Here is a 7,849-nt window from a genome sequence, read left to right on the forward strand (position 1 = left end):
CACCTTAAAGATGCTCAATGTTTGGCCTTTGCATAAACTGACTACCAAGGTTGACTGCATGAGTTATATCAGGCCTAGTCAATGTTAAGTACTAAAGACTTCCCACAATGCTCAAATATAATGAAGCATCAAAATGACTTCATGTTGCCTCTTCTAAACCATGATTTTGCACTAGAGTTGCGTTCATTGCCTTTGCCAAAGTCATGTCAGTCTTCTGAAGAAATTCAATAACATACTTACCCTGACTTAATTAAATTTTCCTGAGAAGTAGTTAACCTCAATTCCTAAGAAGAAGTGAAGAGGTCCAAGATTCTTCATTGCAAATTCCTTTCCAAGTGTTGTAATCACCTCTAAGACATACTCATGATTACTTCCTGTTATTATTATATCATCTACATATAGCAAGAGTAAAATTGTGTTACTCTTACAATGAAGTGTAAACAAGGAAAAATCTATTTTACCACATATGAATCCAAGATGAAGTAAATGCAAAATGAACCTATCAAATCAGGTTCTAGGTGCCTGTTTAAGTCCATACAATGTCTTCGTTAATAAACAAACATGATTTGGATACCTGTGATCAAGGAATTCTAGAGGTTGACTCATGTGTACTTCTTCTTGCAGATGCCCATGTAAAATGCATTTTTGACATCTAGCTGCCTGATTTTCCATTTTAAACTGATAGCAATAGGTAGAACCACCCTTATGATTGTAGCCTTAACCACAGGTCTAAAGATTTTTCAAAATCAATTCTTATAAGCTGAGAGAATGCTCTAGCATCTAGTCTTGCTTTATATATGTCTATGGATCCATTTGATTTTAACTTGGTTTTGAACACCCATTTTCACCCAACTATGTTCATTCATGCAGTCTTGGGTACCAATATCCAAGTTTTGTTGTTGTGCAAAACATTGATCTCCTTTTGCATTGTTGCAAGCCAGTGTGGAGATTTCAAATCTTCCTTTGCAGTTTTTGGTTCCCTACAAATCTCTTCTCTACTTGAAGCAAGTGACGTATGTGTTATGGGCTTGTCTTTGCCTTGTATCTTGTCACTATGTGATGCCTTGGTTCTTGAGGAGATGGAAATGATTGATCTGCAACATGTTGACTAGGCTCCACTTCACTTCTGATAGCTACTTCTGGTTGCTAATCAACAGTGTCGAACCACTTTGAAAGATCAACTTTCAACTGTATGCCATAAAGGTCATGCACAGAAACAACATTAGGTTATGTATCATATGAATTATTTGTGTTGTCTGATTCAGTTAATCCATCATCTGGTGAAGAATCACTAGTTAATACATGATCATCTGTTATCGCTGGAGAATCAGGTACAGTTTCACTATTAGTTGATGCATTATTTGGCATCACACCATTTACATCAGTAGGACCATGCTACGTTTCACCATTAGCACCAGCTTCTGCTTCTTCAAGTGAAGGCAACACTTCCCTTGAAGTGATAGTATCAGGATCCTGTGCCTGCAACTTAGAGAAAAATTCAACAAAATTAGCTAAGTGAGTTGAAACATCAGTTTTTGCTTGTGATTGTTCTAAGTGCACAGAAGGCATGGTGCATTGATCAAAGATCGCATGTCTGAATACTCTTCTTGTTGGAGGATGATAACATCTATACCCTTTGTGTAGACTACTAGATCCTATGAACACACATGGGTACGTTTTAGGACGAAACTTTGTGCTCCCCTTTAGATATGGAAAGCACCTACATCCAAACACCTTTAAACTATTATAGTCAAGTTTTGCACCACACAACTTAACAAAAGGAGTTTCCATCCTTAGCACTGATGAAGTCAGTCTATTTATAAGAAATACAGTAGTTAAGAACGCTTCTACCCATAGGAATAAAGGTAGCTTGACATAAAACAATAAAGTTAAACCAGTCTCAACTATATGTCTATGTTTTCTTTCAGCAATTCCATTTTGTTCTGGTGTGTTAGGATAAGAAATGTTTATGATGAATCCACAACTCTCCAAATGCTTAATAAATTCTATTTTCATGAACGCCACTTCCATCACATTGAAATATCTTTATGACTTTTGAAAACTATCTCTCTACCATTTTCTAAAATTTGAGAAATCTTTCAAAAAATTCTGATTTCTTTTTCAGTGGATAAATCCATGTATATCTTGTGTTACCATCTACAAACACCACATAATACCTCATATTTTAAGGATTCAACCGAAGCAGGACCCCAAAGATCACAGTGGATTTTTAACTTTTTTCAATTTTATTTCTCAAACCAAATGGTAGTTTACAACCTTTTCCCAACTGACAACTAGAACAAACAGTAGGCACTTTATTCGAACTACTAACATCAATGCAACTATTTCTATTCAAAATTTGTAAAGACTTCAAACTAAGATGTCCTAATCTAACATGCCAAATACTATCTGAATCCTTCCAGTCTAGTGTAGTAGCTAAAGCATAAATGTTGTTATCTTCCAAAGCATCGTGTCCTTCTTTCCTAGATCCCTTGGCCAGTAGTGTCCTTGTCTTCTTATCCTTAACAACAAAATGATGATTCATCAAATTCAAGAGTGCACGAGTTATCTTTTGCAATCTTGCTAACTGAAAGCCAGTAGTGTCCTTATCTTCTTGTCCTTAACAACAAAATGATGATTCATATTCAAGAGTGCACAAGTTATCTTTTGCAATCTTACTAACTGAAAGAAAGTTCTTAGTGATCTTAGGTACCACAAGAACTTTTTTTTTTTAAACTTTAATCCTGATCTAGTTGCGTTGCCTACATGATTAATGTCTAATTAAGAACCATCTCCAACAACATTTTTATCAGGTCTATTATAATCTTTAAGTTCAAATAGATTACCTGAGTTATTTGTCATATGACTGGTTGCTCCTGAGTCCACATACATAGCATCATCTGCAGCTGATGTGTTTTGCATATTGTAACGACCCTCCTGGTCGTTATGGAAAATCTAGGATAACCCTACCAAATAGAACCCCTCCAAGGGTAGAACGAGCTAATATAAACTCGAATATATAAGTCTAAGAACTGAAAACTTGACTTGGTTGTGATTATTGTTTGATTTTGTTAAGTCCATTGGGGGTCACATAGAAAATTAGACCTCCGTTGGGAATTTCGAGGCCACGGGTGAGTCTGTATGATGTTCTTACATTAATGTGCATGTTTGGTTTTTGTTTGTAAGGCCTCGGGATGAAGTGTTGCATGGTATAGTGAAAAACTGTGAAAATTAATAAGCTTACTGGCTCAGTGGTACCGCTGCAGCAGGGCCACTGCAGCGGGGCCATCTCACTGCCGCGGTTATCTGGGAAATAGGATGTCCGCTATGGCGTGTCTTTGGACCGCTGCAGCGGGACCAGGCTCACCACAGCGGAGGGATAGTTTTGGTGTGGTCTGCTACGGTGGGCACTTACCCGCTATAGCGGGACCGCTGCAGCGATGGTTGGACAGCCGCAGCGGTCGGCGGGGACAGAATCTTGATTTTTAAACACTTAGTTCCGAATTCTTTATTCATAAAACTCCAAAATAGTTCCCAGCAAGCACCTAGGGCGAAATTCTAAGATAGGGCAAGAATATCCTTCATAGATAAGTCTCAACCGTTCCTTTCATCATTACGCTTTCATGTCTATGATTATCACCCCTTTTATGGGTCTACAATGGTGAATTGGGAATAGTAACCCTAGAAATTAATAGACTTCCAATAGTTGGTGGGTTATAATTGTTTCTGTGTGTTTATCATCTAATGGCTTGGGTTACCATTTGCTAATCAAGAATTAAACTATTAGAGGCATGAACTAAGTGATTTGAGACTTAGGTGTCACACCCTAACAGTGGTAGGGCATAACGGGCACCCGAATCTCATCAGAGTCGAGCGAACCCTTAGACATTCGCTCTACCAAAACCTGTCATTTCAAAAACTTTTAAGAATATAAAACTTTTCCAAATAGAAATCATTATCTTTATAACGATTATGAAAACTTTCAATCAAATAAGTACTTTAAACCAATTGAAATCATCTAAAGTACATACTCTTTTAAAATCCACAATTGACTCAACTGACATCACTTTGTCGATATCTCGACAAACATACCATAGGACACTGTCTGCAGAAGTCTCTAAGAAGTAAACTGAACATTATGAATCAGGATAGGGCCCTGACATACCCATAATCATACATATCTATACATGACTCAGTACAGCTCCAAAATAAGGTGGAACTTTCCAATCCTAGCTGATGTCCAAGCATCCTAGCTATACACTTAACCTGCCAAACAATGCGGGGAACACGCGGGCATGAACGCGGCGTCCCCGAGCAAAAGGACGTCGGTACGGACAATGTGCGAGTATGTAAGGTGGTAACAAATCATAGTCATAATTTGACTTAGGAGAGAAGAAATCACAATCTAACTCAATACCTGTAGCCTTCGCTGGAAGAAACATAAATGTGTATACGAAGTCTTAAAGCAATCTTTAAGTAAATAATGTAATCCAACACACATGCCGCTTCCGACATGTTAACAGAATAGTCCCTTCGGACAGCCGCTTCCAGCTAGTATCACAATAGTCCCTTCGGACGGCTGCTTCCGGCATAATAATGATGGCCCCTTCGGGCAGCCGCTTCCGGCTTAGCTAGGGTGGCCCCTTCGGGTAGCCGCTTCCGGCTTAATATCACCATCATATCAACACAAACTCAATCCAAAAATATCAATTTCAATTCAAATCATAAGTCACTAATCAATTCATCACAATCCAGTTATTAGCCTTAGTCTTTCATAAGAAGTTATCAAATTTGTATATCACTAGACTTAGGAGGACATACTTCCAGGTTTGAAGGTAGAATTGTTATGAAATTCTTACTACTTATATTCTACTCAATTTCATCTTATTACCCTACCCAAAGAATAAATGTTCATATCAATACAAAGGGATGATACTATGGAATGTAAACATAAATCGTAAATAAAATGAAGTAGTAAAATCTCGCACCCCCTTCAAAGTGGTTTTGAAAATCAAACTTTATCTTTCCTTTAGTATAAGACTCATTTCCTCGAAATCATTAGTAAAACCATATACACAACTCAACTTGGCACCTTATGGTGTTCCCTTCGGAACAGAATAGGAGTACAATATCAATAAACCATCACGAGGAACATATAGACCTTACTCGTCTAAGAATGAAGTCATATGGAGTACATATAGAATGAATAACATATGGAGTACATATAGAAAGAATCATGCCAAAAGAAGAAAAGTTTGCCTTACATACCTTTTACTTTTTTTTTTTTTTTTTTTACCAAGTCGACGTCCACACGAACCATTTGCTCTGACGCTCGCCTTTTTACCCGAACCTAAATTGAAAATATCTCCTTAGTTACATTCTATGAACTTAACATATCAACTTATATAAGCCGTATATTGACGAGGGTTTCGGTTTACAAGAATTCGGGTAGCATCTCCTTTGTTTCTACTATGTCTCCAAATCAACAACAACAACCATAACAACAACGGCAACAACCAATCCAACAATAATGGTACCAATCTTAATTCCAACAATAATTCATCTAATTCACATAATTAAGTCGATATAACTCCTACGCAGCCAAAACAACACCAACAACAACATATACGATTTCCTGCTATTAATTCCGTATTTCTCATCCCAAAATTTAGCTATGACCTGGATGAATATAAATATATCTGGAAGAGGAGAATTTTTACCTTATATGCCAAGAACTACTCTTCTTCCAGGAAGAGGTGAATTGTTACCTTATATGCCAAGAACTACTCTTCTTCCATCTTACTCCACTGTGAAGAAAGTCCGAATCGAGCAACACGGCAAATGAGAACAACGAAATCGAAGCGGTGCGCAAAACCCGTATGTTGTTCTTAACTAGAATTAATCTTTAATGTCATGAAATATTCATGTGTTGTTGTGTCGAGGAAGAATCATGCTGCTGCCAACGTCTTGCCCTTCAAACTAATTCTCAAAGCCAAAGTTGTTGCTAACGTTTTGCTCTTCCAAGTTAATTCTCAAGGATTAAGATATTGCCACTACACAAGTACATAATGAAGTTGCTAAGCCAAAAGAACCTCTTAAGGTTGATGGTCACGTTCTTGTTGAGAGAAATTAATAGGAAAATGAGACCTCTTCTCTTGTCATTACTTAGTGAGCAAGAGAAACATTATATGAAATAATTACTTAGTGGACCATGGGGTCCACATGTTACCTCATCATTTTGTGTAGTTAATTGTAAGGATGCCACCACCTATTTTAAAATGAAAGGTCACTGATTCACTTTCTTACAAGGTCCCACGTGGAGGGGCTTAATTAATATTCATCCACTACCTTAATAATTAACTTTGTACCTCCACTATACTACACATTAGCGAAATACACTCGTAATTAATTCTTGATCTCAATTCACTCAAATAATAACCTTTTCAACACACTTCATATACATATACTCATTACCATGATTATGTGATATACCACTAGTCCATAGCTCGTTTGTCACATATAAAATATTATTTCCATTCATCGCCATTACACTTTTTCGTCTTAAATCATTTCGGGATTACATTCCTTGTATACAACAAGTTCTTGATTTTTCATGCTTGAATATGACCAAATCCTCCTGACTCGGGTAAATTTGCTCATGTTGGACGGTTCAATTTCCTCGTCCAGCTTGGATTGTGTTCCGCTCAAATAAATGTCGAACCTCGACAAAACTTATTTTCTCCAATTCGTTTAACCTCTAATCTTCACGACACTTGCTTATAACTTGTTAAAACACAACATAAACACTTATAACTTCAAAGATAACTCTGTCCTTTGAGCTTATGTAGCTAACTTACGACGCAACTTCACGTACAAAAATACGGGATGTTACATTAGGGTTTCATAAAAATGGTAGCTTGACTATAGAAACTGCTTAAAAAAGGTAATTTGATTAAATAGCCTTGTAAATTGATAGTTTGTGGTTGCTAAGGCGAATGTTAGGCTGATTTACACTTAGTAATCATTCACCCATTAAAAAGGGGTATGGTGGAATGGTGTTCATTGTATTAATATTATTGACTAGAGTGGTTATGACTTATTTAGCATCTTAATTGCTAGGCATTGAGCGTTCTGAGGCATTACGGAAGGGAAAGGCTATAGCGGAGTAATCTGCATTGTTCTAGATCTACAGTTGAGGTAGGTTACGGTCTACTTGAGTTAGACTTTGATTAGTTGATTGTCTGGGTTGTGAAATTGATAAGAAAAGACATGTCTAGTCTTCAAGCATAATGTGTGTGGTTGAAATTCCTATCTGCTATTGATTGAGTGATTATGTGGGCTTCATGCCACTATTCGATATGTTGGGACCTACAGGTTGATGATGTTGTGGTGAGAAGTTAATATTACATTCTTGGTGAAATTGAGGTACAAAATGATAAATCATTTATGAAAGCGATGTGACAATAAATATGTATGTGTGTGTATATATATATATATATATATATATATATATATATATATATATATATATATATATATATATATATATATGAAAAGGTCATTTGACCGGGTGAGGATGAGATCTAGATATGAACAAGCATATCTGACCGGGGGTGAGGATGTGGCCTAGTTGTGAGCTCAGGTTCGAGGAGTGAATCTGGAACGAGTGGTATATGGACACTATGGGTCCCTCCAGGTCATGCCTATTGGGCAATGACACCAATTAGCATGTGTGTACACGAGTGGTCAGTGATTGAGTATTGACATTGTTGTCGGTAGACTTATTTCCGTTGTATGTTTCTGTTGACTTGACTCTTGATATCATTGGATGACTTGATTGTTAATATCG

Source organism: Lycium ferocissimum, chromosome 8, assembly GCF_029784015.1.
Source record: "Lycium ferocissimum isolate CSIRO_LF1 chromosome 8, AGI_CSIRO_Lferr_CH_V1, whole genome shotgun sequence".
NCBI classification, from domain to species: domain Eukaryota; kingdom Viridiplantae; phylum Streptophyta; class Magnoliopsida; order Solanales; family Solanaceae; genus Lycium; species Lycium ferocissimum.